A 24,196-nucleotide genomic window follows, 5' to 3' on the forward strand; every position below is an offset into this window, starting at 1 on the left:
CACAAAACACTACTCCCCTCAAAGAAAGTGTTACATTTTCCTCCATGACTGCTATTCGTGTTTCATTTAAGCAGCAAGTTATAGGAATACATACCCCATCCACAATGAACGCCTTATCCTCCCTATTCAGACAAGCATGATATTTAAGCAGAAAGTCAGCATCCCAACAATATTCTTTGGTCCAAGTCCCGTGCCACAATAGTCAAACACTAGTCAAAAGTGGGTTTGCCAGCTTCTCATTAGCCTAACCTTGAGGCATTCACCACCTTGAGAATCTCAAAGTAGGATTTTAATTTCTGAGATCTACTTCACAAGCCTTCTTTCCATAAAGTTTCAGGTGACTCTAAAACTTTGTTTTAGAAATAACAAGACTCTCACAGAGAACATTCCCAGTCCTTGTAGACAACCATTTTGAGGAATATGGAAAAGTGGTCTATATCTTAAATAATTTCCCACCACAACATATGAATGTTTTAATGACACAAGGTAGGAGAGTCCAGCAGCATTCTGCCCACCACTGTGCACTCTCCTCCACCTTTGCCAAATCTGCAGTCACTTTTATAGAAAAAAAAGAAAGAATACTAATTCATTATGTTTCTAGTAGTAGAAAAGAGCAAGAGTCCAGTAGCACCTTAAAGACTAACAAAAATATTAGTCTTTTGCTCTTTTCTACTACTGCAGACAGACTAACACGGCTACCCACTGTGAATTATGTTTCTAGCAGACTTGTTCAAAGCTATCACATCTCTGATTAGGATATCAACATTCATTATTAGGCAAGAAGGGCTATGAGGTACAGATTTCCTACCATCCACTTCCTCTTCAGTACCCAACTATCCCAACCAACCACCTTCGTTGCAAACCATGAGTCTTGCTAGGGCTCAGTAACCTGCATAGATGTTCCCTCTTAGAAGGGTCAAAATTAACAGAAGGGATATCCCATGTTATACACAACACTACCCTTAACTAGCATTTTGTAGGTCAATTTCATCCATCAACTTCACTGCCAAAGACCCTTTGTCCCCCAGTCCCTGACTCAGCATCCCCAAAGAACCCCACAAGCTACCCCAATTCATCTATCACCACCCTAATCCCCCCCCTCTTCAGAACTGCTAAACCCACCCCCGTAAAAACCAGCTCTGCCTAGTAGGTCACATCCCTCCTGCCTAGTAGGTCACATCCCTCCTGGGAATCGCCAGACTCTAACCAACAACACGAGGATAATTCATTCTAGCTGTATCTGAAGAAGTGAGCTGTGGCTCACGAAAGCTCCTACCCTGCCAGAAAATATTTTTGTTAGTCTTTAAGGTGCTACTGGACTCTTGCTCTTTTCTACTACTATAAATTATAAGGATGCACAGTAATGTTTAACATCGCATATAACCTTATATATATATCTCTCTCTCTGAAGAAGTGAGCTGTGGCTCACAAAAGCTCCTACCCTGCCAGAAAATATTTTTGTTAGTCTTTAAGGTGCCACTGGACTCTGGCCCTTTTCTACTACAACGACACGAGCAAAGGCTTAGCTAAGGCAAAGCATGGGGCGCTTTCTTCGCAACCAACCATCCCGCAATCAATAAGCCAACCCCCCCTGTCGATCGGGAGCCGTGGCGATGTCCCTAAAGTCTCCACCTCCCCGCATGCCTCTGCCTAGCAAGCGCTTCCACCCTCCCGGTAAGACAGCAGCTCCGCGTTGCCTCACCTGCTGCCCTCCTGCTAAGGGCCATTCCTCGGTCCTCAATACGAGGCCACCTGTCTGCTACAGCACCCGACGTCCTGGAAGGAGAGCAGCCCCGGCGCAGCCTTCCTTTGCCTGTCCCTCTGCGCTCCCGTCCTCCCCGGCAGCTTCCTCCTTGCCGGCGGGGCGTGTCTCTCCGAGGGGAGCCGGGCTTCCCATTGGCTTCCCATTGGCAGGGCGGTTCGAATACGAGGCGCAGAGCTTCTCCCAGTGGCGGCTGTGCTGGAGGGGCCGGGCTGGCCGAGCCGGGGGGCGGAGGGGGCGAGGGCCGAGCGCGGCTGCGCGGAGCGTGAGAATGCCGCCCCGGGGCTGGTTTGTCCGCGGCAGCCGCGAGCGAGCGGAGCGCACAGCTGCTTGAGCAGCAGCAGCAGCGCGTGGACGGCGCGAGGGGGGGACCCGCCAAGCGGTGCGGGTGTGCACGCGCGGGTGTGCGAGACGCGTGTGCCCCAAAGGAGAGAAGATGTTATCTTATCCTCCTCCTCCTCCTCCTCCCACCGCCGCTCTCACCTCTTCTTGCCCCGGCTTCTCCTTCCCCTGACGCGTTGAGCCCGGCATGCAACCCTGCTAAAGGAATAATGCACTAGAATGTCAGCGCTGAAAAAGGTAAGGGCTTGGAGGGATGGACAGCCGACGACCTAATAATACAGTCCCTGGAGGAAATGTGTGTGTGTGTGTGTATGGGGGGGGGGGGTACTTGAGCGCGGATCTCTCTGCCCGCCGGTGCAGCCTGCGCTGGGGGTAAAAGGGGGGGCTGGTTGCAAGCAGGCTGCCTGGTGACCGCTTCGGTTGGGACTGCAAACTCTCCGCGCGCGTGGAAAAGGGGAGCTGGTGGGAACCCAGCTGCTCTGGGGACTGAGTCATGGCTATGGGGGGGGGGTAATGGGGGCAGCCCGTGCCGCTGCTGCGGTTGGGGTTTGTCCGAGTGCGAATGGTACCGTCTCTGTGGCAGCATTTAGTCATGGAAGGTTTTGCATTGGGTTTGCCACTCCGTAGATGCGCATTTTCCCCATCCGAATTCTCCAAACTCTGCAGGGGGGGCTTATTGTTGAGTTTGGAGAATAGGGATGGGGGGGAGTGCATCTAAAGAGTGGCAAATCCGAGGCACAACCTCCCGTGCATAAGTGGCATGTGTTGGGTCGGCTGCAGTCTTTGCGAGGCGGGTTCGCCTCTCGGTGCAACGGCTGGAGGGCTAACCCTGGTTGGACCGGAGGTTCAAACTCGACCGCTTTTTTTGGGGGGGGGGGGAAGAAAGGAGTCAGCATCCGAGGGCTTGTCTCCAGAGGGCTTGTCTCGGGGACGCATCTGCTGCGGGGGTTGCTTCTCTCGTGGCGTGGGCAGTTGGACAGGGGGGGTGTAGCTCGGAGTAGTTTTTTCCGCGGCGGCTGCGGTTATTTCTGTCCGGTGCGGGGCTCCAGCCGCCGCTGGGCTTGTGCCTGCCTCGAGGTGGGGCACGGTTCGGGTCCCGGCCCGCGTTTCCTGGGCTGCGTGGGCTCAACTTCTCCGAGGGGTTTTGGTGGTGGTGGTGGGGGAGAATGATGCTCCTTGTAGGGATGTTGTTAGAGGTGCTTCCGACAGCCGAGCGCGAACCCACTGGGTTCAGAGCAGGGGTCTGTTATGTCACCACGGGGGGAAACTGGGGACTTGAGGGATGCTTCGAGTGGCCGCGTTGGCGACGGCAGCGGTACTGGAGGCGAATGGGAATGAGTCGCGGGGTGGGATCCGTCCCGAAATGTAATATTGGGGGACGGCTGAGAAGGCGGAAGGAATCCGGAGCTGGACGGAAGGGGGCTTCTGGCACCCAGAATTAATACTGGGGGGGGGGGGTTGCGAAAGCTGTTAGGATGACAGGAGAAAGGCTGAGTTGGGGGAGTCCTTTGGTCACTCCCAAGTCATGGCAATGGCTGAAATCTGGGTGACCGTTTATGCACGGGAGGTTTGGCCTCGGATTTGCTGCTCTCTAGATGCACATTTTCCCCATCCGAATTCTCCAAACTCAAAAAAATAAGCCCCCATGCAGAGTTTTGAGAATTTGGATGGGGAAAATGTGGATCTAGAGAGGGGCAAATCCGAGGCAAAACCTCCCGTGCTTAAATGGCCTATGTGTGTGATCACCAGCAATGAATGGGGGGGGGGGGCTGGCTGCGGGTATTATGTGAAGGGAGGGGGGTCTCTGTGAGGAATGATTTGAAGTATTGAGGTGTCAATGTTACTGTGGGGGGGGGGAGCACAATGGTCTCTCCATTCATCCAGAATGTATTCTGGGAGCATGGGGGGGGGGGATTGGAAAGGCAGCGCGCCTTCCTCTGCGGGAAGGGGATCTTTGAATCCAGAGGTTCGCGTGTGTACATCGACCGGTGTGTGTGTGTGTGTGGGGGGAGACCTCTTCGCCCAGGATTAATGTCAAGGGATCGTTGGGGTCGGCAGCTGGTGCGTATGTGGGGTGCTTTTCAGGGCCGGTGCTACCATTAGGCGAACTAGGCGGTCGCTAAGGGCGCAGACCTCAGAGGGGCGCAGAATTGGCCCGAGAGGGACCGTTTTTAAACGAGTCTCTTGGACGAAATGCAACTGACAATTTATATATATAAATTATATATAAATTATATTTATATATATAAAAATATATATAAACTGACAATTTATATATATAAATTTAAGATCAGTACCACAACAATGCTATGGAACAGAATTAATTATAACATCTTATAAAACGTTTTGTGCTTTTGTGTTTTTCTACAAGACATCTGTTTTTCAAAAAATGCGGGGGGGGGGCCCCACAAGTAGTTCGCCTTGCCTAGGGCGCAGAAACGACTGGCACCACCGGCCCGGAGTGCTTTGGTTTCCATGCAGTAACGGGGGGGGGGGGCACGAAGCGGGATCTCGGGCGGGTGAGAGACCCAGCGGGGTGAGGGCAGTTTCCCTCCTCCCCGGGAAGATGAGGGATCCAGAGCGAGGAGCCGGGGGGAGAGGAGAGGAGACGTGAGCGCTGGATGTCCTCTGGCGAGCCCGCCTGTCCCCGCGCCGGACCTTGCTGGCTGGCTGGCTGCGGGGCTGGAGGTGGCCGGGGCGGCCGGCGCGGTTCCCCTTCGACGGGAGCTGCCCGAGGAGGCGCGGTGCCCAGCCGTGCTGCAGGCTGCTTTTCGGAGGCCCCTCTGCCGGGGAGGGAAGCGAGTCCCGGGGCGGGAGATTCCCCGAGCCACGATTCTCCTTCCCTGGAGGCTTTTCAGGAGAGGTTAGACGGCCATCTGCCAGCAATGCTGATTCGAGGACCTCAGGCAGATGACGGCAGGGGCCGTGACTCAGGGGTAGAGCCTCTACTTGGCATGCGGAAGGTCCCCGGTTCAATCCCCGGCTTCTCCAGTTAAAGGGACCAGGCAAGTGGGTGAGGGGAAAGACCTCCGCCTGAGACCCTGGAGAGTAGACAATGCTGACTTTGCGGGACCAAGGGTCCGATTCAGGATAAGGCAGCTTCATGTGTTCATGTGAGAAGGGAGGGCAGCTTCTGGGCATGGAGTAGGGGGTCACTGGGGGTGAGGAGGATTTCCTGCACTGCGCAGGGGGTTGGACTAGATGACCCTGGTGATCCCTTCCAACAACTCTATGATTCCCCCGCCGTCAGTCCTCTGCGCCGGGCTTGATTTTTCAGGGCTGGGGAGGGGGTCAGAAAAGGGGGGGTTCCCTCTCCCTCTTTTAACTCTCCAAACGCTCTTGCAAGTGGGAATAGGAACGGCCAGGCTTGCATTGCGAGAATAAAGCCGGGGAACTGTGGACGGGGGAGGGGAGCTGTTATCCGCCTCCTCTTCCTCCTCCTCCTCTCACTACCAGCAGCCCTCCTGGGCTGGCTGTCAGCGAAGAGACGCTTCTGCGCCTGCGGTTCCCCCCAAAGCTGCCCTCTTCGACGGAAAGCGGCGTCGGGCTAACAGCACGGATTCGCGGGGCATTCGCGCCTGTGACCAGTGGGACAGGGGCAGCGCCAGAGCCTTCGTCCGGGGCAGAGCCAGGGCACTCAGCGAGGCCGTGGCTCAGTGGCAGAACCTCTGTTTGGCATGCAGAAGGTCCCGGGTTCAGTCCCCGCCACCTCCTGTTAAAGGGACCAGGCAAGGAGGTGATGTGAAAGACCTCTGCCTGAGACCCTGGAGAGCCGCTGCTGGTCTGAGCAGACAACACTGACTTTGCTGGACCAAGGGTCTGATTCAGTAGAAGGCAGCTTCATGCTTCATGTGTCATGTGTCAAGGGGAGGGGTTCTGGCTCAGTGGTAGAGCATCTGCTTGGCATGCAGAAGGTCCCAGGTTCAATCCCCGGCATCTCCTGTTAAAGGGATTAGGCGGAAAGAAGGTGATGTGAAAGACCTCTGCCTGAGACCCTGGAGAGCCATGGAGAGGGGCTGTGGCTCAGTGGTAAAGCATCTTTAGCATGCAGAAGGTCCCAGGTTCAATCCCGGGCATCTTCAGTTAAAGGGACTAGGCAAGTAGGTGATGTGAAAGACCTGTGCCTGAGACCCTGGAGAGCCATGGAGAGGGGCTGTGGCTCAGTGGCAGAACCTGTGTTTGGCATGCAGAAGGTCCCAGGTTCAATCCCGGGCATCTTCAGTTAAAGGGACCAGGCAAGTAGGTGATGTGAAAGACCTCTGCCTGAGACCCTGGAGAGCCACTGCCGGTCAGAGTAGACAATACTGACTTCGATGGACCAAGGGTCCGATTCAGTATAAGGCAGCTTCATGTGTACCTTCACCCTCAGCCAACTTTTAAAAGATTCTTCCCTTCCCCCTCCCCCTTGAAACGAATGAGGAAACCCAGGCCATGTATGCACGGGAGGTTTCGCCTTGGATTTGCCACTCTTCAGATGTACATTTCCCCCAGCCACATTCTCCAAACTCAACAATGAGCAGAGTTTTGAGAATCCGGAGGGGGAAAATGCGCATCTGGAGAGAGGCAAACCCGAGGCCAAACCTCCGGCGCATCCATGGCCCCAAATCCCCGCGGGCCCTTCTCTCGCGCATCCAAGGGGGCCACGGAGAGCTTCAGCGTGGCTCGAAGCGCTCTTGGGAACGAGCAGGCAGAGCCAAGCGGGCTGGCGGCCCAGGCTGCTGCCCGGACGCTCACGGGAAGGAGGAGTTGCTGATCAGGATGATAGAAGCCACATTGTCTTGTGATGGGGAATGACTCTCCCACTCACGCTTTGTGAGCAGCAAGGGCAGGAGTCTACACTTGGGGCGTTTTCGGTGGTGAGCGTCTCCACCCTGGCCCTGTTTGAAGGGGGAGGGGAAGGGGGAGGGGTTGTTTGTGTCCTCTGGGCGAAAATAAAAGGCGAGCATGGCAATGACATAACAGAGTCAGTCACTTGTTTAAACATTACATTTAATTTGAAAAGGAGGAGCAGATTTAGTTCCCCTTTCAAGAAAAGGAAGCGCCTCTATTAAACACACATTTATTTTTTGCAAAGGATTTTATTTTGCATTATAACTTAATAAAAATTTCTGAAATATTTTCACTGGAGCATTTTTGGAGTTTAAAAAAATCATCAATTCATAAAGTTTACATACCTGAAGAGTCCTCTGAGTATGTAGAGACCCCTAACCTGTCACTGGGTTGCCCCTTTGTCCAACCTTAGTTGTCCTCTTAGAGGTCAGCCAATAGCAGATATTTTGACTGATCAGGTATAATGATTGACTATTAATACAATATTGCAAATGTGATTTCAGAGATTTTCCTTCTCCATCCTTAAACCTTTCTCGTAACAGGTATAGAGTTACAATCTTTGAGAAAATACCCATGGCTGATTATATTATTCCATCACCAAAATTATTTCAGCTGCAGTTCTCAGAGTACTTCAAAGCTGCATTTTTCATGCGAGAGTTCTCTATTCACTTTAGTAACTTAATATTCATTATTAAGCAGGAGTATAGTGCAGCTTTCACTGGAAGAAATTTTATTAGTCTTTAAGTTGCCACTGGACTCCTATTTAATTTTACTGCAACATGCTGACAAGAGCTGCCCTGCTGGAATTCGTAGTCATTAAAACATTTCAATCTTGCCTCTACTACAGTAGAAATAAAGACTCAACAGGCAACAGAGAAAAATCTTCAAAATGACACCCAAAATACCACCCAAGGCCTAGCTGAATTAAAAAAAAAATGTTTGTAGAGAAGCTCAGAGTAGGCACATGTGAGAGATCCCCCTCTCTGAGTTTGCTTCTCCAAATCAGTTGCTCAGACGTTGATACAGAAACAATAGATTTATTGAAGCCTTCAGGAGATGAGACAGGCACAGGTAGAAAGTTGCAAGTGAGGGGCTATACGGGTTTACAGAATATATTGACTCCAGGGCACTGGGGCACTGGGGTTCACACTTATTGTTATGGGAAGTTACAAGCTTGGCATAATACAAAACATCAGACGGATCCCAGGAAGTCTGGTGCGGCTATCACACTTCCAAGGCCGCACCGGCCTGAGGGAGTACTGGCAGGAAGAACAGCGGGGGGGAAGATACATGGGCCATCAGGCCTGGCGCCTGAGACCAGAAGGTGTGAACTGCTTTTACGAGTTCACTGATAACACCGCAGGTGATGGAAAGCAGAGACACAAAGACAGAGACCCTCACATTCTGCCCCCCTTAAGGCCCCCCTCCGAGAGGACGAGGCTTATCGGGATAAGCGAGGTGGAATTCTCGGACCAAGCGAGGAGCTGCCATGTGGGGTGCGGCCACCCATTCGTCATGAGCGGAGCCAAGGTTTTTCCAGCGAACAAAGTAAAACAGTTTCCCTTTCTTCCATTTGGAATCTAAAACCTTGGATATTTCCAAATGGGTATCCCCTCCTACTACGGTAGGAATCTCATGAGCGGGAGGGGGGTGGAACTGGGGAGCTGCTACATAAGGTTTGAGGAGGCTTATATGGAAGACTGGATGAACTCCCTTGAGAGTCTTAGGGAGACTCAGTTCCACGGTAACCTCGTTGATTACTCTGGTAATGGGGAAAGGTCCTACATAACGGTCGCTCAGTTTTTTGCAGGGGCGAAGAGAGCGGAGGTTTTTGGTGGACAGATAGACTTGCTCCCCCACCTTGAGTTCCCATCCCGGAGACCGGTGTTTGTCTGCTTGTTCCTTGTACTTGCTTTTTGCCCTTTCCAGATTTTTGAGCAACCATGGCCAGGTGGATTTAACCACCTGAATCCACTCCTGAAGATCAGGGGTAGACTGGAGCTCTGGCGAGACGGGGGCAGAACCGAAAGGGCCAAAATCCGTCCCGTATATAACTTGGAAGGGACTAAAGCCGGTAGAGGAATGAGGCGCATTGTTGTACGCATATTCGGCAAATGGCAGCAGGTCGACCCAGTCGTCCTGGTGGAAATTTACATAGCAACGCAAATAACATTCTACTACCGCATTTACTCGTTCCGTTTGACCATCCGTTTGGGGGTGATAGGCGGAAGAAAGGCCCTGTTCCTCCACTCCCATTAACTTTAGGAAAGCCCGCCAGAATTTGGCAACAAACTGGACCCCCCGGTCGGAGAGGACCTTCCTCGGGATCGAGTGTAGCCTGAGGACGTGCGTGATGAACAGTTTAGCTAAGCCCTGGGCTGAAGGAAGACCTGCACATGGAACGAAATGAACCTGTTTGGAAAAGAGGTCTGTGATAACCCAGAGAACCGTTTTCCCCCGACTTGGAGGTAGGTCGGTGATAAAATCCATGGCGATGACTTCCCAGGGACGGGAGGGGTTCTCAAGCGGTTTGAGAAGCCCCGGGGGTTTTCCCATCCGTTTCTTGGCTGTGGCGCAGGTGGGGCAGCTGCGCACATACAACTCTACATCAGATCTCATACCGGGCCACCAGAATTGCCTTCGAACCAGGTGAAGCGTTTTTATGAAACCAAAATGACCCGCTAGCCTGGCCCCATGTACAAGTCCCAATACTTCTTTGCGAAGGGAAGATGGGACATATAGTTTCCCCCCTTGCACCCACCAAGTGTTGGTTCGTTCCAAGCCAGTGGGGAGGAGATGGTGCTCCTCCTCCTGTAAGGAGGCGTCCCGGAGTCGCTGTTGGAATGCTTCCGGGATACCTTTGAGCGTAGGGGGGGTCTCCGGTTGGCGGGCTTGGGATCGGGTGGTGACGGCCAAGCCAGGGACTTCCCCTCGCTGTTCGGGAGTGAACAGGGAGTCGACGGGGCGATCGAAATCGTTGCGATACTGGGGAAGTCGTGACAAAGCATCAGCTAGGGCATTTTCTTTGCCAGGGACATGTTTGAGGGTGAACCGGAATTTTGCAAAAAATTGGGCCCACCGAATTTGTTTGGCATTGAGTTTTCTAGCTCCCTTGAGAGCCTCAAGATTCTTGTGATCTGTGCACACTTCGAACGGCAGCTCGGCCCCCTCTAAGAAGTGTCTCCATATGGTAAGGGCATGTTTGACCGCTGCTGCCTCCTTCTCCCAAATGGCCCAGTTGATTTCGGACTGGGAAAACTTCTTGGAGAAGTAGGCGCATGGCCTCAACCGTCCCCCCTCATCCCTCTGCAATAGGGCCCCGCCCATGGCTACATCCGAGGCATCCACCTGCACCACGAAGGGCTTGGTGCAATCCGGGTGAGCCAAAACGGGTTCGGATGAAAAAAGTAGCTTTAAACGTTCAAAAGCTTGCTGGCACTGGGGAGACCATTGCAGACGGGCTGAGGGGAGTGCGGCGCTAGCCCCCCTGTCCTTGGTACGCAACAGGGCAGTGAGGGGAAGCGCAACTTGGGCAAAGTTGGGAATGAAATTCCGGTAAAAGTTGGCAAACCCCAAAAACTGTTGAAGTTGGCGGCGGGTAGTGGGGGTTTCCCAGTCCCGCACCGCCTGGACCTTGGCGGGGTCCATTTCCAACCCTTGGTGGGAAATCACATACCCCAGAAATGTAATAGAAGGTTGGTGGAATTCACACTTGGACACCTTAGCATACAGTTTGTGCTCCCGCAGCCGCTGGAGCACTTCTCGCACTAGGCGCACATGTTCTTCCATGGTCTCAGAGTAAATAAGAATGTCATCGAGAAATACCACCACCCCCCGAAACAGTAAATCATGCAAAACTTCATTAATTAATTGCATAAAGACACTCGGAGCCCCCGAAAGTCCGAACGGCATGACCAGGTACTCAAACATCCCAAAACAACTGGAAAAGGCCGTTTTGGGTTCGTCTCCTTCTTTGATGCGAATGCGGTGGTAGGCTTCTACCAAGTCCAGTTTGGTGAAGATTCGGCCCTCCTTTAATTGTGCTAGAAGGTCAGGAATAAGAGGGAGGGGGTAAGCATTAGACTGGGTGACTGCGTTCAGTCTGCGAAAGTCAATACACAGTCTTAAATCTCCCGTCTTTTTCTTTACAAAGAAAGCTGGGGCTGAATAAGGAGCCTTGGAGGGGCGTATGAAACCCCTCGCCAGATTGACATCCAGATAGTCTCGCAATACAGTCTTTTCACTAGGGCTCATGGGGTAAACCTTTCCCTTAGACAGTTTGCCTTCCCCTACAATCTCGATGGCACAGTCCGTTTCTCTGTGGGGAGGCAGTTCGTCGCACTCTCTAACATCGAAAACATCAGTAAACTGCGAGTACTCAGAGGGTAATTGAGGAGAGACTGGGGCGGGGGACCCTACCAGTGCGGCGGCTGGAGTTCTGAGTACCCGTTCCTTGTCATGCAACCCACAGGGGTTTTCGGGGAAGGAAAGCACCCGTTTAACCCAATCAATGGAGGGATTGTGTCCCCTTAACCAGTTCATCCCTAACACCACAGGGGTTACAATAGGGGCGATGGTGAAATACAACCGTTCCCAATGTTCCCCCACGGACATAATCACGGCTGCAGTTCTGTGGGTCACAGGGCCCCGTTTAAAGTCACTCCCGTCCATTTGGGAAAAACGGAGGGGTCCCGGAAGCCGCTTGCGCCGGACACCCAACTTCTTGGCAGTTTCCTCATTTATCATGGTGCGGGCACACCCCGAGTCGACCAACGCGGGGACCTCTAACGGGGGACCCCCTTTGGGTAGGGACAGATGAACACGCACAAATACATTGTCCTCTTGGGCGCTTACCATCGGTGGAGCTCCTTGCACAACGATAGGGACGGTCTGCTGCGGAGCCCCCTCTACAGCAGACCGACGGCGTTTTTTGCCGGCTGTTCCCACTCTTCCTCCTCGCTGGAAGAGGGGGACGGGGTGGTGGCTTCCGGGGAGCCGTCCGAATCAAAGACGGTATTTGTAATCCGGGACCCCGATGGGACCGTAGAGTCGGATGCCCCATCCTGGGGGCGCGCGTGGAGAGCGGAGGGTGCGCCGGAGCGCCGGCTCAGTGGTCCACTTCTGCGGCGAGGCTGGCTGTCGGCGGCCGGTTTCGTCGGCTCGGCCTGGGTTTGGCGGGGGGGGGTCGGACGGCCTGAGCGAGAGGGGCATTGCGATGCAAAGTGACCCTTTCCCCCGCAGATCAGGCAGACGCCGGCCTCGAACCGCTTGCGGCGTTCCGCGGCCGAGAGACCCCCGCCACCCCCTTGCCGGAGTTCCCGGCCACGGTCACCTCGGGGCCTGGGGTCTCGCCCAAGCCGTTGCTTGGACAAGTTCAGGAGTTGTTTGCGATTCTCGATGTCAGCAGCATGGCGAACCCAACCTTCCACATCCGGGGGGTTCCCTTGCATGAAGGCCCAATGTTGGAGGTCTGGGTTGAGACCCTCCCTGAAACATTGTACCAAGGTAGCTTCACTCCAGTCCAGAATTCGGCTAGCCAGTGACTGGAACTCACTTGCATACTGCGCCACCGACTTAGTCCCTTGGCGCAGTTGCATCAGGGAGGCTTTAGCCCGCTCACCCAGAGTCGGGTCCTCAAAACGGTTTCGGAGTGCTACCATGAACTCGTCCAGGGTTCGCAGCACCGGCGAGCGGAGTTCATACTGCAACACCATCCAGGCAGCCGCCTCCCCTTGCAGTAAGGAAGCCACGTACTGCACCCGGGACTCCTCAGAAACGAAGGTTCGGCCTTGTTCCCGCATAAAAATGTCTACTTGGACCATAAAAAAGGTCAACTGGTCTCCCGACCCGTCATACGTGACTTTCAGGTCCCGACGGGCCGGGGGGGCAGGGGTTGCGGGCGGAACTACCGGCGCCCCGTCTGGGGGAGCACCGGCTGGAGGTTGCAACTTCAGCGCATCTAGGGTCGTGGCCATCTCACCCATTACGCGTTGCATGATCTCCATCTGCTCCTGCATAGCCCGGCGGTCTTCCTGCCACTGCTTTCGTTCTTCCTCCATGAGGGCCTCTTTGCGGGCCGGGTCCCCTTCGAGTCCCGTGCTGGGGAAGGCCAACCGGCGATCCTTCGCCGCAGTCCGCGAGAGCGACCAGCCCTTGGGAGAGTCCAGCCAATAAGTAAGCCCCCGGGGACGTCCGTCCCGATCTTGGTCGGGGGCGCGACCCTTCGGTTTCTTTGGCTTGGCTCCCTCCTCCTTCGGGTCCGGCTTCTCCGGCTCGTCCGGTTCCTTGGGGGCATCGGGGTTAGGGGTGGTGTCCTCGTCGGCTGACATTCTGTCCAAAGCGGTACAGCTGCAGTCCGAGAGGCAAGGACTTGCAACTTAATGTGAGAGATCCCCCTCTCTGAGTTTGCTTCTCCAAATCAGTTGCTCAGACGTTGATACAGAAACAATAGATTTATTGAAGCCTTCAGGAGATGAGACAGGCACAGGTAGAAAGTTGCAAGTGAGGGGCTATACGGGTTTACAGAATATATTGACTCCAGGGCACTGGGGCACTGGGGTTCACACTTATTGTTATGGGAAGTTACAAGCTTGGCATAATACAAAACATCAGACGGATCCCAGGAAGTCTGGTGCGGCTATCACACTTCCAAGGCCGCACCGGCCTGAGGGAGTACTGGCAGGAAGAACAGCGGGGGGGAAGATACATGGGCCATCAGGCCTGGCGCCTGAGACCAGAAGGTGTGAACTGCTTTTACGAGTTCACTGATAACACCGCAGGTGATGGAAAGCAGAGACACAAAGACAGAGACCCTCACAGCACATGAGGAAGGGTATACCAAAGACACTCAGAGCAGATCCATAAGACACAGATGGGTTGCATAGAAGCAAGTGGCCTGTCATGATCTCTATTAGTTTTGCAACTATTTATGAAATACTATTCTGCATTAGATTGCTCAAGTGAATGGGTGATACTTGTGAGTGAGTGTTCAACCAGAATCACTATAGCTGTTTCAGCCATACCACACTAAGAAATATTATTAAAATGTCATTTACTTTGATTAGCACTAAATTTTCTATTTAGAAACACAGGTTTCGCACCCACAACAACTGCAATAATACTTTTTTTTTTAAAAAAGGCTTGCAAAAGTTTTGGCTTTTAAGACTGGATTTTGTTCATGAATCATCTGTTCTCTTTAAAATAACTGCTATATTATGACTCATTCACTGTAAGACATATAATGTATTGTTCAGTATTGAACAAGTCTATACATAATTATTTTGTGGCACATATAGTCAGCCATTGAAGACCTAATTCTGAGCACTACTTTATAAGCCTTTTACTGATTGGAAACTGTTGCCTTCAAGTAAAATAATGCCTTTGCCAGACTTGAATTACTTAACTAAACTCATAAAACATGATCCATCCAAAGTTAGCCATATTTAAGCTTATATATTTCAATAGGAGATGGTTTACTGTCCAGTGGAAGCAAAACCTGTTTAACTTTGTATGGATCATGGCATAGGATGGAATCTTGAACTCAAGTCATGGGACCTTTGCCACTGATATTAAGACTTGCAAGTTATTAAGACTTGCAAGTTTATCTAATTCATGTCAAATGTAGCTGTTTCATCTTTTTTGAGATATGAGACATGATCTAGATAAAGTGAGGCATGTCTACTACTTGCTTTTTGTTGATCTTAGTGGAATTTAACTTTGGTTGGATAGTATAATCTATCAAGTTTCTATAATGACGTCATTTCAATTTTGTATTTATGTATTTTGAGACTTGCCTTGTGGGTCACTATTGCAATGGGGAAGTAGAATATAAATACTTTAAGTAAAATAATCGCTTCTGTTAAAGTTTATTACAACAAAACTAACTATGACAATGGCATGCATTTCTGTGGTTGATAATCAGAACTGTGCTAACACAAAGCAAAACATACACGTCATCCTAAGAACATGGCAAAATAGTAGCACAAAGACCATCCACTCACCACAGAGATTGCACTTCTGTTCCTTGTGTGTGTGTTAAGTGCCATGAAGTCACTTCCAACTCATGGAGACCCTATGAATTAATAACCTCCAAAATGTCCTATCATTAATAGCCTTGCTCAGGTCTTGTAAACTGAAGGCCATGGCTTCGTTTATAGAGTCAATCCATCCTTACAAAAGCACAAAAAAAGGCTTCTAGGGGGGAAAAAGGGACTGTATTGAAGAAAGAATGGAAGAGCCATGGATTGATGAAATCTTCTGAATCACTCATTACAGCTATGTGTACAAATGATGGTAATTGTGTTACATTTTGCTAGCGCAGACTGCCTTTAGAGAGGGCAGATAGGAAATGGTCAAGTGAAGATTCATTCTAATTGAGCACCTATATGTGTATTCTTTGAGTATTAACAATACACACAAAACGTTCTTTAAATACGCTGCTTTCCCCTGTTTAATCTTGACTACACCAAGGGACTAAGCCTTGATGAGAATCTCCTTTCCCTTCCCAAACACAAACACTGAAGTCTTTTTCCTCCTATCAGAAGTGTGTTTTTTTAAACTTTTTGTTGTTTTTCAAACAAAACACACAGGCATACGCAGACAAATTGTTAGATTATTTTGGAATTTACTTTGATTACATTCCAAATAACACTTTCTTTAATTTTCTACTTTCTAATTATATTTACATATCTGATAATGGATTTATTATCTTACATTCTGTTTTTTTCTAATTGTCAGTTATATAATTAATTTTTTTCAACTTTTCATAGAATTCAGAGATTGATCTGTTATGCACCAAAAATGTTAATTTCGCCATAGTTGCAGATTCTACTACTTTGTTTGTTTGTTCAGTTACGTCTTAGTAGTCTTCTGCTTTCCGTTTTCTTGTGTACACCATTCTTGCTGCTGTCACCATATACTTAAATAGCTCATAATATAATTTTGGTATATTATTTGGTAAAATATTTTTTAAAAATACTTTTTGGATCTAGCTCAAACTTAATTTTCAATATTCTTTGCATTTTATCATGTATCATTATCCAATATTTTCTTGCCTTTTCTTTAATGCTCGTCCAGACCTTTTGATAGTCGTCCTTAAAAAGGGTGTCATTTTGCCATGTTACATTTACATCAAGGAAAAACAAAACAAAAATGGGGGGAAATGCCCCTTCAGAAACAGTGAGGCTTTGCCACCAAAAAGGTGGTGTGGAACCCTGCAGTGTAAGAAGGCATTCATGGCCTGAAAGGAGTTAGGAAGCTGCCTAATGGCAGCTCCACCCCTGGAATGCCCCAGGAACGCCTCACGAGACACCTGCTCAAGGACTTGCGCTGGGAGGACACCAGCAGGAGGCCACGCCAGCATCCTAGAGCCGCACTACTGTGGCCGTCCAGGGGGGCCAGCGCAATTGGCACTATGCCGCATCTGTGCCAGTTTGCACAGTGCAAATGGCACGGGCACCAGTATAGGGGTTATGGCACCTCCTAGGCGATTCAGCCCCCAAGCTCAGGAATGCGCTGTGAGTCTTGGCATTGAGAGTGACTTGGAGATTGAACCCCAAATGTATTTTCCCACAATGGAGGGAATGTATTTTACCATGTACTGTTTTACTTGTACTCAGAGATTGCCAGTTCCCGCAACTTCAATATATCCACTCTCTATATTCTTTCCTGTACTAGGTTTTGTTTGTGTTCTGTGCTGTGACTATCCCTCATATAAAACAAATTCTGGTCTGTGCTATTTATTACTTATTTAGAAAATTTGTATGCCACCTCTCCAGCCCTGCTCAGGGTGGTTCCCAGTTAAAACAATAGAAACAATTATATCAATGCAAATAAAAAGGAAATCAATAGCAATCAATCAATTAATACTATCAATTAAAAGCAGCCAATAGAGCAAGCCAGAGTATAAAAGTGCTTAAAACAGAGCATTCTGAAATGATGATGATGAAACAGTCCGTAGGCTACAGTGTGTTAACTTTTTGTATGTACTGTCAAGTCACATTTCACTTATGGTGACCCCTGGTGGGGTTTTCAAGGCAAGAGGGAGGTGGTTTGCCATTGCCTGCCTCCGTTTCACACCCCTGGTATTCCTTGGAGGTCTCCCATCCAAATACTAACCATGCCCAACTCTGCTTAGCTTCAGAGATCTGAGGAGATCAGGCTGCTATCCAGGTCAGGGCTGTTTAACTCTACTATATATTATTTTCCAAAGCATTTTAACAGCTTTCCCTTTTTCAGTTTAAAAAAAATATCATTATCCTTATAAAGCAATCACTTTTATTCCCATTTTTTCAGATGTACAGCAAAGCCTGATATAGTAACTTAAATAACAATGATGGGGTGTGCACTGGGTTTGGAAATGTCAGCTTATGGTTCTCCTGATCCATTTGTGGAATTCAGCACAAGCATTTAACTGGAGTATTATCAGTCATCAACAATATATTCAGTTTCTGCAAACTGCAGGGAAGGGGGGGAAAAGACATAGTAATTGTGACAGCACTGCTTATTGTGTAGTTACTTCACTGAAACGTTTAGAGAAATATACTAGAGACTTTAATTCCACCTGTGTTGTGTTCAGTTTCTGAGTAAGAATGTGTGTAATAAGTTTGGGCTAGTTAATCATATTTGACTGGGTATCAATGATCCTGACAGAACTATGAACTTCATGAACAGGAACAAGTGGATTGCTATAGTAACTGTAACCACTTGAGAATCATGGATAGTTGGGAAATACTATGCTGTTCATAGATCTCTGGTACAGAAATTCATTAGATGTGTATTATCAAATGTTAAATATGATTCACCTGTTGGATTTCTGCCAGCCCAAGCCCTTGAAAGACCAAGTGGGAAAGAGAGATTTTATTTTAGTAGAGCACCTGTGTAGTGTGTGGAGGGGGACATTGTAAAGAGGGTGCTCCTTCCTCACATAAAGACAAATATTTAAAGCATCTAAAATTGACCAGGATGGTGTCCTAATGGTGTCTCTTCCAAGGGAAATTGCATTTCTCTCTCTGGGAGATTCTTCTCTGATAGAAAGCAGACCCCCCCCCCCCCCGCACGCCCCCTTGAACCAGTAGTTCCCTTGAAAGACCAAGGCACAGCGTAGATGTATGAATCCTAACTTGCAAGTGAGCAAAACATGTGAGACGGTACAATATATGTAATGCTTCACTTAAAATACCCATGCTTTTTGAAGTGGCTCAACTGTCCCCCTAAACTGAAGGATTTCTGTTAATAAAACTATCTCAACTAATAAGAGTAGTTCAATGGTTTTTCCCCATATCATTTTTCTCATAACCATATTTTCTTATCTTGAATTGATGCTAGTTGTCGGATGTATATGTATCACATATTGTTATCTCTAAGATAACTGAGGCAGCAGAGCTAAGAAATATCTCTGGCTGAGATCTTGTAAAGTTGTGGCCAAGCAAAATACGCAGTACGTTAGGCCTGACAATACGAAGCAGATTCCTCTATAACCGATATCACAGTGGATGTTCCCACGTATTCTGACCTATGAAATAAACAGCCAGAATCCATCTCATGGGCTGAAACTTCAAGTTCGGAAAGCTTTGCAAACACATTCTGTCAGACTAGTGTTGTTACATAATTTGAATGTGTTAAATCACTGTTAAAATAAGGATGTACATGAACATACAGCGTTGGATAGTTTTACAAAGCCAATGTATGATGGAGAAAACAGTAACAGATACAGATTCAAAGTATCCCTCCCATCCAAAAGTCTCCTAATAAGGGTATCCAGCGTTTCACTGATGAAAATAGGGTGGGAACTACAAGTGGTGTCTGGTACTAGCAGCAAGGAGACCAAATTCAAGTGTGCCACAACCAGAAAGGTACAGCTGAATGGACACAGATGGTTCCAGATAACAAAAGCAAATCGTATACACACATTACATACGTACATGCAATGAATGTACACACAAACACACACTGGCCTTAGACTAGGGTTGCCAGCTCTGGGGTGGGAAATACCTAGAGATTTGGGGGGGGCGGAGCCTGAGGAGGGCTGGGTTTGGTGAGGGGAGGAACTTCAATGCCATAGAGTCCAATTGCCAAAGAGGCCATTTTCTCCAGGTGAACTGATCTCTATCGGCTGGAGATCAGTTGTAATAGCAGGAGATCTCCAGCCACCACCTGGAGGTTGGCAACCCTACCTTAGACTGAAGGAAGTTCCTCCAGCCTAAGGAGCCTTCCTCCAACTTAAGTAGTTTTGCCACTGAAGGAAGAGCCACTTATTTTGGAGGAAGGCTCCAGACTTTGCTCACAGAGTGGCGCAATAGATGCCACTATGTTGCATTCGTACAATTTAAATAAAAGTGGTCTCACTTTACATCTGAAGAATATTTAGGCTATGTGATTTAGCCCAACATCAATCAGCATATCCAGGGCACAATTTTTTTAAACATAGAAATAACACAGTATTAATATGTAATAACCCCCCCCCCATCTCTTCTCATTTTACTAATCCTGGCCTCTTTCCCATCTGTTAATATTTTTATAGTCTGTTTTTATGTTTTATGCAGGTAGTTATTATTGACTGCTGCTTTTAATGCATAGATAGTTTTAGAAGAAGAAGAGTTGGTTTTTATATGCCGACTTTCTCTGCCACTTAAGGGAGAATCAAACCGGCTTACAATCACCTTCCCTTCCCCTCCCCACAACAGACACCCTGTGAGGTAGGTGAGGCTGAGAGAGCATGACTTGCCCAAGGTCGCCCAGCTGGCTTCTTGTGTAGGAGTGGGGAAACAAATCCAGTTCTCCAGATCAGACTCCACCGCTCCAAACCACTGCTCTTAACCACTACACCACACTGGCTCTCTTACTTAGAGTTGCCAACAGATCTGGAGAAAAATGTCCTGTCCCTTTAATAGAGGTGTGTTGTGTGGAAAAGGGCAGTTGAAGTTTTCCATGGAATGGAGATAAATGCTATCACCTAGTAAATAAGCCTCTGTTAAATGGACAGGACATTTTTCTCCAGGCCTGTCAACAACGCTGGTTCTATTTGACTTGCTTTTAATTGTTTATTGATTCGTTATTTTAACTCTGTAGTATTTATTTTTTACTATTCTTGTTAACCTCGGTGAACAGACATTAGGAGAGGTAGGAAATAAATATGCTAAAACAATAAACTCCCTCTGGGCTTAATAATAAAAATTCTTAAAAGGAAAAAGCAAGGCTAACTGCACAATAGAGCATATTCTTCACATCGTTTCTAGCACTTCTGCAATCTCAAGTCCATGGCCAGCAAATTACAGAAATGCATACATTCCAATAAATAAAAAATGCAAAAGCATATATACAACTTAAGAGAAACTGCCTCTATGACAAACCCGGTTAGGACTTCAGCTTTAGTTTCCATGAACATGAATAATGCAAAAATCAAAAACCTGTCCAGAGCTACTGCTTTTAAATCACGGTAACAGATTGAAGGCAAGTAATACAGTAAATAACAATTATATTGTTCGTGCTTACCAGGAATGTTACTTGCACTGGACACCAATCTGCAAGATAAGTGCACTCTCCTGATTAAAGGTTTTGCTTCTGTCATCTGTCTTTAATACCAAGGGAGAAGGGTTCTGAGAAATATATCCAACATAGTAGGAATATATAGTAACTGGTTTAAATGAATATACTTGGACAAGGTACTATTAACATAGGGACTCTGCTTTCAATTTTACCATGCCTACGTAAATAAACTAATTACCACAGAGGGCCAGACCTGCTAGCAAAGCCTGTCCTGTCCCTACAATAAAACTGCAGCAGCTGTTCCCGTTTGATGCATGTAGTTTGAAAAGCCTCCAGTGGCATACTCTAGGATGAAAAGGCCATTCCAGTATTCTGTTGCCAAAACTGCTCAGAGGATTATAAGAGTTGTAAAGGAAAATTGATTTGACTTGATGTAATTGCAATTTTTAATTGTTTCTGGCTATTAAAAATTGGCGTACAGTACAATTTTATTGCTCAACTTAAAGCTACAGAATTATTGCACTGATTATCCAAGTTCTTATCTAGCGATCTAATAATTTCATTCCAAATTGAAAGCTAGTCAATTCCCATCAATTCTCTGTGAAATACCCATGTCTTCATGCATACCACAATATCAGAAAAATTTGTAATGGAAAAAGGAAAAAAGCACTCTCAAACGAGGCTTTAGTTCTGCTAAATAAATATTCCTAGACACATTGATGCATATATAACATTTGAAAACCCAATATGTTTTAGTCACACACTAATGTTATCAGGAAATGTGAAAGCAGCAGCAGCAGAAGAGTTGGTTTTTATATGCCTACTCTATCACTTAAGGAAAAATCAAACCGGCTTACAATCACCTTCCCTTCCCCTCCCCACAACAGAAACCCTGTGAGGTAGGTGGGGCTGAGAGAGTGTGTCTAGCCCAAGGTCACCCAGCTGGCTTCATGTGTAGGAGTGGGGAAACAAATACAGTTCACCAGATAAGCATCCGCTGCTGATGTGGAGGAGTGGGGAATCAAACCCGGTTCTCCAGATCAGATTCCACCGCTCCAAACCACTGCTCTTAACCACTACACCACGCTGACCAGATGGGCAGTGGCTTTTATAGGCCCACTTCCGAAACTTCAGTTTATCCTTTCTAATAGGAAGTCCATCAAGAGGAGTGGAGTAGAAGGAGATGTACTGCACCCACTGCAGTGGCCCCTTCTGTGGGGTCCCTGCCTCCCATCATATACAATTATGATAGTAGTAGAAAGGGCCATCAAGTCATAGCAGACTTATGGTGAACCAATAGGGTTTTCAAGCCAAGAGATAAAGAGAGGTGGTTTGCCATTGCCTAACACTGCATGGGGACCCTGTTATTCCATGGAGGTCTCCCATCCAAATACTAATCAGGATTGACCCTGTTTAGGTCCTGGGATCTGATGAGATTACACTAACCTGGGCCATCCAGTTCACTGCTCAATTATGATACATACATTTCTTCCCGCATGAATTAAAAAGCTACAAATATTTGTTTTTATTGCCACTGTCAGCATATATTTGCAGATTATTCCCTCAAAACCATTATTTACAAGTAAATCTCAATGACTCAAAATAGGTTACATCTCAGCAAAAGTAGCATGAATTGTTTTTTAGATTTACTTATTTAGAACTTTCTTAGCCTGTCTGCTTGAGACTGGACCAAATCCATCTTTATTAGATACAACAGGGTATCTTGGGCTTAAAATAGACATATCATAAGGGACATTTTTAATTCATTACATATGTTACATCTGATTTTTCCCTAGGCCAATGTGGTACAGTGGTTAAAGCAGGGGGAGATAAGCCATTCTCAGCCCACGTACCATATGGTGGCAGATAGCTCTCATGCTGCTCTACCTTCCTCCCTTCAAAATGGTAATCCAGCAAGGCTGGGCTCTAGCACTGCTCTGGAACTTGTTCTGTGACATCTTCAGCTTGAGCTCTATCTAGCCCTACACCCATTAACTGTGTGTGTGTGTGTGTGTGTTAAGTGCTGTCAAGTCACTTCCGACTCATGGCGACCCTATGAATCAATGTCCTCCAAAATGTCCTATCTTTGACAGCCTTGCTCAGGTCTTGCAAATTGAGGGCTGTGGCTTCCTTTATTGAGTCAATCCATCTCTTGTTGGGTCTTCCTCTTTTCCTGCTGCCCTCAACTGTTCCTAGCATGACTGTCTTTTCTAATGACTCTTGCCTTTTCATAATGTGACCAAAATACAATAGCCTCAGTTTAGTCATTTTAGCTTCTATCTAGGGTCAGTTCAGGCTTGATTTGATCTATAACCCACTGATTTGTTTTTTTGGCAGTGCATGGTATCCGTAACACTTTCCTCCAACACCACATTTCAAAGGAGTCTACTTTCTTCCTTTCAGCTTTCTTCATTGTCCAGCTTCATTGTACACCCATTAACTACCTGCCTCAATGTCTGGGATTTGCTGCTCAGTGCTTCAAGGCGAGGGCAAGATGTTGCCAGCTGCATGCAGTGTTGCTGCCTCTCTGAAGCACAGAACCTATCGCCGTTCTCACCCCCTCTCGGGGAAGCCACTTCTCTAGCCAGCTCAACTCTCTCTTTTTTGTTTGCGGCTACCAAAAAACTACTGCTTTAAAATGCTGTCACTGAATGAATTAAAAGTTGCAACCTATTTGAGAGAGTCAGTGTAGTGGTTAGAGTGTTGGACTATGATCCACGAGACCAGATTCAGATCCTTACTCTGACATGGAATCTTGCTGGGTGACCTTGGGCCAATCATGCTTCTGCAGCCTAACTTACTTTGGAAGGTCATTGTGAAAATTAAAATAGAGGTAGATCAGGGGTGTCAAACCACCCGTGGGTGGGTGCACTCACTGGTCCCCTTGATGTAGGGTTGTCAGGTCCCTCTTTGCCACCAGCGGGAGGATTTTGGGACAGAGCCTGAGGAGGACAGGGTCTGGGGAGGGGAGGAACTTCAATGCCATAGAGTCCAATTGCCAAAGCAGCCATTTTCTCCAGGTGGACTGATATCTATCGGTTGGAGATTAGTTGTAATAGCAGGAGATCTCCAGCTAGTACCTGGAGGTTGGCAACTCTACTGATAACATAGGGACTACCACTCTTTTCCTGTTAACAACATAGTATTGCTTGTCAGAGGCTAACAACAGCGGGAGCCTTACCATTGGGGTGATATCACTTCCATTGTGCCCAGGAAGTGACTTCATTGCATAGGAGCAACACTCTAGCATTTGCCCAAAATTCTATGATTTAATGAGTTTTGGGTTAATGCTTGAGGGCTGCCCAACGTGATGATGTCAGTCACCAGAAGTGCCATCATGGTGTTGATGCAATGCCAATCCCCCCCTTTCCCCAACATTTCCCCTTTTGGTCAGCTAAGTGGCCTCAGTAGAGCCAGTGGGGAACAGTATGTCTCCTTTTGAAGCAGGAGATCCGGCCTCCCTAACAACATTAATATTACAGGATAACATACTGAGAATTACTTATGAGTAAACAGGCATTGAATGAGGGCCTTGTATCCCACTGATTTCAATAGGAGATTTATAATTCAATTCCATTAAAATCAATGGGACATAAAATGCTTCATGCATCATGGCTTTGATTTTCATCGCATGTTATTTACATTTGCCTCCACAACATCCCAGTGTGGTAAGTAACTATTATTTCCATTTCACAAAAGGTGATTTGCTCAAGGTCATGAGTCCATGATAGGGAAGTACTCTTACCCAGCTTTCCCTATATTAGACATTATAATGTG

Source organism: Euleptes europaea, chromosome 10, assembly GCF_029931775.1.
Source record: "Euleptes europaea isolate rEulEur1 chromosome 10, rEulEur1.hap1, whole genome shotgun sequence".
In the NCBI taxonomy this organism is placed as follows: Eukaryota; Metazoa; Chordata; class Lepidosauria; order Squamata; family Sphaerodactylidae; genus Euleptes; species Euleptes europaea.